Source organism: Trichechus manatus, unplaced genomic scaffold, assembly GCF_000243295.1.
Source record: "Trichechus manatus latirostris isolate Lorelei unplaced genomic scaffold, TriManLat1.0 scaffold00181, whole genome shotgun sequence".
In the NCBI taxonomy this organism is placed as follows: domain Eukaryota; kingdom Metazoa; phylum Chordata; class Mammalia; order Sirenia; family Trichechidae; genus Trichechus; species Trichechus manatus.
In genome coordinates, this window is record NW_004444117.1 from 3,696,221 (window position 1) to 3,707,593 (window position 11,373).

General features: G+C 41.3%; 1 protein-coding gene across 3 annotated transcripts in view; it reads left to right on the forward strand.

Annotated features, from left to right (window-relative positions):
- Positions 1 to 208: 208 nt before the first annotated feature.
- Positions 209 to 11,373, forward strand: part of CNOT6 (CCR4-NOT transcription complex subunit 6) — an 88,705-nt gene continuing 77,540 nt past the window's right edge. For 2 of the 3 annotated variants that reach the window (XM_023741457.1, XM_023741458.1), the window contains exon 1: positions 209 to 545. The gene's annotated coding sequence lies outside the window, so the exon portion shown is untranslated. The remainder of the gene's footprint in view (positions 546 to 11,373) is intronic. The other variant, XM_023741456.1, reaches the window with a different exon arrangement.

The window sequence follows — 11,373 nt, forward strand, 5'->3', positions numbered from 1 at the left end:
AAGCGCTCCGGGCCGGCTCACCCCTCCCCGGAGCGGGGGTGAAGGGGCGGGGCCTGGGGAAGCGGCTTGCGGGGAGCGGCCTCCCGTCGGGCGCCGAATGGTCGCGTCCGGCCGCGACAACCAATGGGCGACCGAGATGTTGGAGCGGCGGCCGCAGTCGGGGCGCTCGCTGGCTGGGGGACGGCGGCCGCCGCCATGATGCTTGTTTGCTTTCAATGAAAACGAGGGGGGCGCGAAGGAGGAGGCGTCGGCGTCGGTGGCGGCGGCGTCGGCGGCGTGGAGGCGAAGGCGGCGGTGGGCGCCGCGAGGAGGGCGAGGCCGGAGGCAGAGAAGGCGGGAGGGCATAGTGCCGACCAGTCGAGGCGCCTGAGGCGGGCTGCTGAAGCGGTGGCGCTCGGAGGGGGAACAAAGAGCGGCGGCTGAGGAGCGGCGGTGGCGCTGAAGCAGCGGGCGGGACTGGTATGGTGGTTCCACAGGTCAGACCCCGCTGCACTCACAGGGAGGAGGCGGCGGCAGCGACGGAGGAAGGCTGCGCACCCCGAGAGGTGAGCGAGACTGCCCGAGGCCTGGCCGGCGCTGCTCGCCGCACTGGCCGTGCACGGACCCCGTCCAGTCGTACCTTCGGGACCAGAGCCGGAGCGCGCCGGTCTCTGTCGAAAGCAACTTTTGTTTTGTGTATGGTAGTTCCGCTGCTTGGCAGAGCTGGCGGCTACTGGGGCCCCCCCTCGACGTACCGCGGTTGCGATCCCGCCCCTCGTCGGGCCGCGCCCCCGCGCCGAGTGTGGGGTGGGGGGCGTTGATTGACGGCGGTGGCGGCAGCGCGCTGAGGGTCCGGGACAGGCGCCTCGGGTTTCGGACAGGGCTCTTGTCACCCGGAGGACGCGAGTCGCAGTCCCAGGACTCATAGCCAGGATGGGTGGCATCTTGAGTGGCTGTGTTCATCTAGGATTGCGAGCTGTGGAAGTTCACACTCCGCGGACTCAGTTACCACAAAGCGGGAAACCAACTGTTACACCCCCCACTCCCCGATTATTTTAAAATCAGTTCAGTTTGAGACAGACTTTTTTTGAGATGGGGCCCAATGACATCGTTAAAGAAACGGTTAGCATCAGATGAGGAAATTTCTTATTGTAATTGTGTTGCTGAGGATTCGGAGATGGTCTTCGTCAGTACTTATTACCTGAAACAGTTTTCTTCGATAACCGGAATAACATCTTCAAGTCTTTTTATTTTTAAACACCAGTCGTTATTTTCTTTGGAAACCTCCCCGCCCCCCACCGTGACTCTTTCACCTTCCCCAAAGAGCTTGTATTTTCAAGTGTTACTGCAAATGACAGCATTGTGAATGATCATCTTGCTTGACCTTCTGGATTTGTTATTGCGCTAAGCGAAATTGTTTAAATAATTTGCTTGAATTTGAGTTCCCATGCTTACCTGTTTTCCAGATGGATTGGCTCATTATTGCTATTGCCGAATTTTCCGTCCTCTTGATGTCTGGAAATTTGAATTTTGGAGAGGAAGAGAGTGAATTATGAATAAGTGAAAAAAAAATGGTGTGTAATAGGACTTTGTGTTTTTCACAGTACACTAAAATTTACCATTACAAAGCAGTTGTGTAGGCTGTAGGAATCAAAGTGACCGTTGAGCAAAAGGTTTTGAGACTTATTTTGTAATTGCTATCAGAGCAGTTATCATAGTCTTCTGAATGTGATAAATTTTAGAATAAAACTTGCTTAATTTTCTCAGACCAGTAATCTAGTCCAGTCATCTTGCTTTAAAGAAAATATTTGATTACCCACTAATGAGGAAACAGACTTAGAAAGATTAGAGCGCCTTTCTCAGGGTACTACACTTGAAGAGGGTGAGGGTGAGTATGAGTGTATGAGATTGTGATGAAATTGCTGGAGATTTGTTTTAATGGACAGATGTTATTTAAAGCAGACCATCCTAACCAGTGTGCCTTGCATATAGGAGTGGATTACAAGTGTGCTGAAGATACTGATCACCTCAGCCCTTAAGGTCCAAGGGCTGTAGCTGTGAGCAGCCTTGACCATTTATGTCAGAATGTCTTAACATATTACCCTTTTTTGCTGTGCTATGACATGAAAAACGTTTATGCTTTACAGAATGTAAGAAAGCTGAGATGAGCATACTGAGGTGCCTAAGCGTTAACCAAAATACATACTTACAAATTATAAGTTCGGTGGGTGAATTCCTACAACACCTTTCTTTGTAGTCAGAAACAAGTACTATCAACCAACCTCATGTCTGTTCAGAAGAGTCTGAAATTTCTCAATAATTGTAGTCTTACTTGCCACCAAGATTCTTCTAAGAAACCTGAAAATGCATACAAATAAACATTGAAAAAGAGCTTCTTCAGCTATGTTAACCACCGATCAAGACATTTTTTAAAATTATTCAAGGATAGACTTCCAGGGAAAAACTTCTGAGTCTCACAAGAGAATATTTGTATTTGATCACATCCTCTTTTTTGACCATCTCGTTAATCAACTTGTTCACTTGAGAGAATTTGATCGGTCAGCCACCTTAACACTTCAGGACCCATGGTATATATAGCTACCACCTACTGTTTGTACCTCTGGGGTTTATTGGGAAGCTCCTGGCCCACTGACAGTGCATGCTGCTGGCAGGCAGGGCCCTGTACAGTGGTTTGAAAGGAAAAAACAGGTGTGTACGGCAGATTACTGTTTTTACAGGGTATTGTATGAGGGTGCTGAATCATTGAATTTTTGGTAGGAAGAACATGAATTTTGAGAATTTTTATTTGGTAAACATATATACCTCTGGATTCCGAGGGTACGATTTGTGGAATGAGGCATAAAACAAAACTGTAATACCTACCAAAAATCCAGATACACTCAATAATTCATCTTGCCCTGTATTACTGAAAACACAGCATCAATGGAAAATTAAAAGGAAAACGTAATTGGGTCATGAAAGGGTTAAGGCATTCATTAGTTTGGAAAAGTCCAAACATGTTCTGCTTAGAATGTATTTTAATCTAGAAAAGACTTGGATTTGTGGGTGTGTGATGCTATTTACACTTTCTTTGTAATTGAAACCTAATGTATTTAGAAAAGAAATTTTCCATTTTAATTTTCAAACCCCTAGCTTTCACAATATCTTTAACTGATATACTTTTCCTTTAACTTTACACACTATCCACTTTAGGAATGTGGCCATTTTACAATGAAGTATGGTTAAGAAAACACTGTGTATGTGAAGTTAAGAAACGCTGAATAAATTAGAAAATTGTAAACATATTACACCCATAGCCTGTATGCATTAGAGTATAATGGAATACACCATACTTTGGTATATGAACAAGTAGTTAAAGAGGAGGAAGAAGTGTTGTTTGGATCCAAGATAGAGGCTCATTTTGGCTGCCTTAACTTTACCCTTCTCTGAACTTTATCTCTCCCTAATCCATTTATACTTTCTTGATAACATAGGTAGTGCATCAAGGAGTAGTATATGCTGGACCCAGTGTTGGACACTGAGAATTCAAAGATGAATACTCAGTTTCTGCCTTTTCACAGTGTATTAGCTTGATAGCTGTACAAAGCGCTAGGGGAGAACAGAAGAGAGAATGATTAAATTTGTGGAGGATGTGGAAACAGTTTTCAGAAAGTAACACTGAATAGGAGTTTGTCAGACTGGAAAGGGGAGGTCATTTTAACCAGAGGGAACAGTGGGTGTACCGAGCTGTAAAGTGTAGGGGTAAGACCATAGGTTAGGTGTTACTGGAACAGTGGGAATGCTTGAGATGAGCCTACAAAGATGTGTCTAGCCTAGATTTTAAACACCATGCTGCTTGCTAAGCTAAAAGTAAAGTTTATACCTTTATTCCATAGCAAAGGAGGGAGCCAAAATATTTTTAGCAGGGGAGTAAGGTGATTTAAAGATTACTTTGGCATCAGTGCAGAGGATGGAGTGGAGGGTTTATATGTAAAAATCAAAAGTGACATTTAAGAGAGTATGGAGTTAGTGACTGAATATATTTAATTTGGATAGTGCCGTGTGTCAGTAGTCTCTTATGTAGGGATTAAGGACTCTTTCCTATTGCTCTGTAATACAGAGACATTTAAAATCAAAATGTTTTGGGAGAGGTTAAAAGCAGTCAAAATCATGGAAAACCATACAGTGGTACACACAGAAGTTCAGGCATTTAAAACTTGTCTTCTGAGTTAGGCTTAGGCAAACTGTAGAGCTTGAGCTGGAAATATCAACTCTGTGCTCATCAGAAGTCAGAACCACCAAACCTAAAGATTATAAACATCCTGATGGTCTGTTAGGATATGGACTGTAAGCATTTTGTGAAATTTTGCAGGAAGGCTGAGTTTTTTTCCTCCAGTAAATTATTGAAATTTGAATATTAAAACTTTCTTAAAGCCTAAGAGCTTCTTATGCAACTGTTAATTTACAGTTATTTCTGTCGTAAAGCAGCATGTGTGTTTCTAAAAATCATGCGCTGTGCAAAGTCACACAGTAGAAGCCATTTTACTGGAAAAATAGGTTTAGGGCACAATACTCAAAAACTTTTTGACTGACACAGTAAACAAAAGGGAACCTAATAAAAATGGCAGCACAGTTTAACATATTAAGTAGTTAAATATATTAAATAGGTAACATATTAAATAGTTACAAAATGCATAAATACTACAATAAATGTGGCACTTTACCTTGAAAAAGACCTGGTTTGCTTGGTGTAAGTGGTCATTAGAAGGGTTGCAGCTTGTGACTTACTTTAAAGTGGTGGCAGGAGACAGAAAATTGTAACACCAGATGTGAATAGATGTGTCTCATAACACACACGGTGAACTGAGGTAGCTGGTAGATGTTTGAGGTGTGTGTATTTTGTGTATTTCTGTGCAGCTTATTTCAGCTGGGTGCTTCTGCCTTCACTTAGTGCTTCTCACAGTCGAAGCCGCCCATAAACAAAGGGGTAATTTGCATTATGCTCAAATTGTTCCCTAATATATCAATCATGTTGGAACAAAATTCATATTTTCAAAACATAACTTAGCATAACTAAGTATACTTGAACACAGCATTTTAAATCAGTAAAGTTTCAGAGGTATTTGTTGAACACCAATGCATCAGGTACCGTATGTAGACTTACTGCACCGTATATAGACTTACTGCCCTTATGGGGCTATCATCTGCTGTCCCCTGGGGTTTACAGCGATGTGTGGAGAGAGACAAATGAACCAATAAAACACTCATCAGGTTATATAGCAAATTAGGAATTTACAAAACATTTTGGGCAAGCTAAGGAAGTAGCAGTTAATTCTGTTTGGGAAACTTGAAGGAGTCATGTCAGAGGACCTTGAGCTGAGTTTCGAAGGGTGAATAGGGGTTTGTCAGGCTGAGAAGGACATTTCAGGGAGAAGGAACATCATATGCAAGTAAAACTGTATTCAACTGGAGTGGTGAAACAGGATACCAAGGATGTGAGGGGCAGGAGGAGTGGCCAGAAACAGTTTGTGAGTAATCATAATGATGGAGATCCATTGAGAGTGTAGGTGGAGGGAGGTGGAAGAATTGTGTGTGTGACATGTTTTTTAGGAAGACATAGAAAAAATGTGGAGGTTGGATTAAAGGGCTCAAGAAACAGGTCAGAGAGTTCATTTTATCCACGTGAGAGATGATAAAGGCATCAGCAGATATCAGAATTAGGGGCAGACAAGCTTGAGTTCCCAGTGAATTATAAAAATAGGAGGGAGCTGAGTATGATTCAGAAGTTCTTTAGCTTAGGGAAATGTTGATGATATTTAACTTGGGAAATAGAGAAAGAAGAGCAGATTTGGTAAGGAAATTGGAAGAGTTTGGTTCTGTTAAGTCTGACATGACTGTAGGATATTTAGGTAGAGGTGTTTAATAGATATCTAGACCAAAGAGTAATGGGAATTTGATAGATTTAGTCATTATGTAGTTGGCATTGGAAGTTAGGAGAATGGATGATACTACTTAGGAAGAGTGTATGGACAAAGGCTTTTCACTCTATTGGGTGAAGAAAAAAAGTCCCCTTTGAGAAGCAGTTGAAAATTATGGACCCTGCTGAAGAGAATGAAAGTACGCACACATAAAAGTGTGAATTTTACCCATGGATTACAGGTGAGTATAGGATAAGAGGAGAGGACCCAGGGAATCCTGTTCCTTAACAGCCAACATTTTGTTTCTGACAGGATTACAGTAAAGCGGTCAAAGAGTTAGGAAGAAAACCAGGAGATGGCAACATTACAGATGCTAAGATAGTTAAGAATGCTGGGAAAGAGGGAGTTTTCAGTGGTGACAAATGGTGCCAGAGTCTGAAAATGGGTTGATAGGATTTGGCAGTTAGGGGAATATAAGCAGAACAAATTTTTATGGGACCAGGAAAGTAGAAGTAAGATTGTAGATTGGGCTAGGGAGCTAAGGTTAAGATGAAGATGGTTATAGACTGCTCTTTGGAAGAGTTTAAACTAGAAGAGAAGGAAAGTTTGAAGTGGAGACAGTCAAAAGAACTTAGGTACCAGTGTTAGTTGCCAGCCTTCTGTTTTCTTTAACTCTAAAATTTAGGAAATAAATGTATAATATGTATATTAATATATATTTTGACACTTTCCCCTGATATATTGATTGAAATGATTAGCTTTTGTTGAATTTTGTGTGATATCAAAAATAGTGAAGGAAATTTTTCCTCATTGGAGGTGGAGATTATTTGATGTAAAATCATAGTATTTGAACCTTTAGTCTTCAGTTACTAGAAGACTTTAATTTCCTTTTCATATTTACTGTGTTAGGTTTGTACTTATGCCATACTCAGTAGCCCAGAGTTCAGTTAAATATTTGATGCATTTTAATGTAGAACAATAGCAAGGAGAGATTAAAAGCAGTCAAAATCATGAAAACTATACAGTGGTGCACATGAAAGTTCAGGCATTGAGAACTTGTCTTCTGAGTTAGGCTTAGGCGGACTACAGAGTTTGAGTTGGAAAAATCATCCCTATGCTCACCAGAAGTCAGCCACCAAGCCTTAAAGGCTATGAATATCCTGATTGTCTGAAACAGTGGGAATGGCTTGAGATGAGCCTACAAAACCTACAAAATAGGCTTTGTCTATTTCTTTCATAGTTATTTGCTACAAATATGTACCTCGTAAAGTAAAACATGTGGAGTCTTAAAAAAACAGAAATTAGGCAGTGAATATTTGTATCCAAAAAAATATTACTGATGATTTTCTAGTTACATCTGAATGGTTGTGTATAGATTTGTACTTGGGAGATTTTGAGTGGGGGGGTGTGGAGAGATAAACGGGGTGGGTGGGGGGAGAGGGGTGTGGAGAAAGAAACAAGGTATTAGGAGTCTCTGATAATTAAAGACCAAACAGAAAAGAAGATACAGCCTCCTAAAATTAAGTTGAAGATTTTATTTGCACTCAGCTTTCTGAGAGGTAAAATTTTTTCTTCCGTAAGATTTTGTATAGTTTTAATTAAACACTGCTGCATGATAAAGCATTGTCTGATTGAGCTAACTGCCATGTTTTAGACCTGTAGCTTCCCTTGTTTATTTTACTGGAAGAAAAAACTATATAGCTTATTTGGGACATCTAAAGACTTGTCATTTAGTTTCTAGTTTTAGAGAAATTACAGAAACTCAAAGATTTAGAGCCACTGGAGCCCTGGTGGCACAGTGGTTAAGAACTTGGCTGCTAAACAAAAGGTCGGCAGTTCTAATCCACCAGCTTCTCCTTGGAAACCCTATGGAGTAATGCTCTGCCCTGTAGAGTCTCTATGAGTCAGAGTCGACTTGATGGCAACAGGTTTGGTTTTTGGTTTTTAGTCACAGAAAGAAAAAGTATTGAATGCTAATGATGTGATAGGCACTGCTTTATATGTGTTATTTTATTTAATTCTCACACCAAAATCATGAGGTAGATATTATAATCCCCATTTTATAAATGTGGAAATTTAAGCTTTAAAGGTGAAAGGAAACATATTGTTGCAGAGCCTGGACTTGATATAGGTCCTTTTGACTCTCTAGTTTGTGTCCTTAATGACACTGTACTCTACTCTCCCTTCTTTCCTTATAATGCACTCTCGTGGTATGGCGGCTTGGAGTGGAACTTTGATATACATTTGATAATACAGGGAGACTGAATTGCTGCCCCCAGTTTATACCACTTATATTCAATGATGGAGCCCTGGTGCGCAGGGATTAAGTGTTTGGCTGCTAACCAAAAGGTTGGCAGTTGGAATCCACCAGCCACTCCTTGGAAACCCTATGGGGCAGTTCTCCTCTCTCCTATAGGGTTGCTATGAGTCAGAATCCACTCAGAGGCAACTGGTTTGGTTTTTTTATATTAGTGACCAATCATTTTGACATAATAGAGCTAACTGGCAGAATCTTGCTTAATATTTCTGATTCCTTTTTGTTTATGGAACTCAAACCTTACTAGAGCCCACATAAGAGTATTGTTCATGTTGGTCAAAAATCCAGTTTTAGAGCTTTTCACTATTTTTGGGAAAGGCTGTCACTTATTGCATCTGCAGTCAAAAAGCAGTGTGTAGAACTCCATGTGGTTAGTTGTTTTAGATTTCAGTTCAAATTCTCTGAAACATTACTCATTGGTATTAGAGCAATAGTCTAGTGTTGTTAAAGGCTTCTTGATACTTTGTAAGTTCAGCATTTCATGAACATTTTCTAGGAATAGTGGATCAAAACTCTGATTCCTAATATATTGTTGTTAAGTTGTCTCCAAGTTGGCTCTGACTTATGCACCCTTATGTATAGTAGAACAAAATGTTGCCCAGTCCTGTGCCATCTTTGTGGTCTTTGGTATGTTGAGTCCATTGCTGTGGCTGTTGTTCAGTCCATCTCCTTTAGGGTTTCCCTTTTTTTTGTTGACTCTCTACCAAACGTGATGTCCTTTTGTAGCGATTGGTCTTTCCTGATGATATGTCCAAAGTAAGCGAGCTGAAGAGTTGCTTCTAAGGAGTATTCTGGCTGTAATTCTTCCAAGACAAATTTGTTTGTTCTTCTGATAGTCCGTGGTATAGTCAACATTCTTCGCCAATACCACAATTCAAATGTATCAATTTTCTGTCTTCACTAGTACATTAAACAAAAAAAAAAAAAAAAAAACTCTTTACCGTCGCGTCTATTCCGACTCATAGTGACCTTATAGGACTGAGTGGTACTGCCCCATAGGGTTTCTAAGGAGTGGCCAGTGGATTCGAACTGCCGACCTTTGGGTTAGCAGCCATAGCTCTTAACCACTGTGCCACCAGGGCTCCACAGTACATGAAAACCAAAACCAAACCTGTTGCCGTCGAGTTGATTTCAACTCATAGCAACCCATAGAGTTTCCAAGGAATGCCTGGTGGATTCGAACCGCCGACCTTTTGGTTAGCAGCCATCTCTCTTAACCACTACGCCAGCAGGGTTTCCACTAGTACATTAGAGCCTCCCAAATGATCGTATATGTGAATCAGCAGCTAGAATAATGGTTGAATGTCTCAAATGGCCAAAATTTCTACTAGATAGCAGTAGCTATAATATTATAATTCATTGTAAGAGAGTGAGGAACAAATAGATTATGGAAAATCTGGTGAAAGTAAAAATGAAATGAAAAGGTTTATGTTGACAGCCACCATTTGGTGCTAAAGCTGTAAGCCTATCTAATGCTGTTGTTACGTGCTGTCCAGTTGATATCGACTCATAGTGACCTCATGTGACACAGTAGAACTGCCCCATAAGTTTTTTTTGTTTTTAAACCGTGCTTTAAGTGAAAGTTTACAATTCAAGTTAGTTTCTCATACAAAAATTTATACACACATTGTTATGTGACCCTAGCTGCTCTCCCTATACTGTGACAACACACTCCTCCTTTCCCTCCCGATTTCCTGTGTCCACTGAACCAGCTCCTGACCCTCTCTGCTTTCTCATCTAGCCTCCAGACAGGAGCTGCCCATTTAGTCTCGTGTATCTACTTGAGCACACTCTTCACCAGTTATCATTTTATAGCCCATAGTCCAGTCTAATCTTTGTCTGAAGACTTGGCCTTGGGAATGGCTTTAGTTTTGGGCTAACAGAGAGTCCGGGGGCCATGTCTTCTGGGGTCCCTCCAGTCTCAGTCAAACCATTAAGTCTGGTCTTTTTACTAGAATTTGAGTTCTGCACCCCACTTTTCTCCTGCTCTGTCAGGGACTCTCTGTTGTGTTTCCTGTCAGGGCAGTCATTGATGGTAGCCAGGCACCATCTAGTTCTTCTGGTCTCAGGCTGATGAAGTCTGGTTTCTATGACCTTTTCTGCCTCTTGGGCTAATATTTTCCTCATGTCTTTGGTGTTCTTCATTCTCCTTTACTCCAGGTAGGTTGGGACCAATTGATGCATCTTAGATGGCCGCTCAGTAGCTTTTAAGACCCCAGACACCGCTCACCAAAGTGGGATGCAGAACATTTTCTTAATAAACTTTATTATGCCAGTTGACCTAGATGTCCCCTGAAAGCATAGTCCCCAGACCTCCGCCCCTGCTACTCTGTCCCTCAAAGTGTGTGGTTGTATTCAGAAAACTTCTTAGCTTTGGTTTAGTCCAGTTATGCTGACTTCCCCTGTAGTGTGTATTGTCCTTCTCTTCACCTAAGATAATTCTTATCTACTATCTAGTTAGTGAATACCCCTGTACCTCCCTCCCTACCCTCGTAACCATCAAAGCATGTTTTCTTCTGTATTTAAACCTTTTCTTGAGTTCTTATAATAGCGGTCTCATACAATATTTGTCCTTTTGCAGCTGACTAAATTCACTCAGCATAATGCCTTCCAGATTCCTCCATGTTATAAGATGTTTCACAGATGGATCGTTGTTCTTTATCATTGCGTAGTATTCCATCGTGTGAGTATACCATAATTTGTTTGTTCATTCACCTGTTGATGGGCACCTAAGTTGTTTCCATCTTTTTGTTATCGTGAACAGTGCTGCAGTGAACATGAGTGTGCATATATCTATTCGTGTGATGGCTCTTATTTCTCTAGGATATATTCCAAGGAATGGGATTGCTGGATCGTATAATAATTCTATTTCTAGCTTTTTGAGGAAGTGCCAAATCGATTTCCAAAGTGGTTGTACCATTTTACGTTCCCACCAACAGTATATAAGTGTTCCAATCTCTCCACAACCTCTCCAGCATTTGTTATTTTGTGTCTTTTGGATTAATGCTAACCTTGTTGGGGTGAGACGGTATCTCATTTTGTTTTGATTTGCATTTCTCTAATGGCTAATGATCATGAGCATTTCCTCATGTGTCTGTTAGCCACCTGAATGTCTTCTTTGATGAAGTGCCTGTTCATATCCTTTGCCCATTTTTTAAT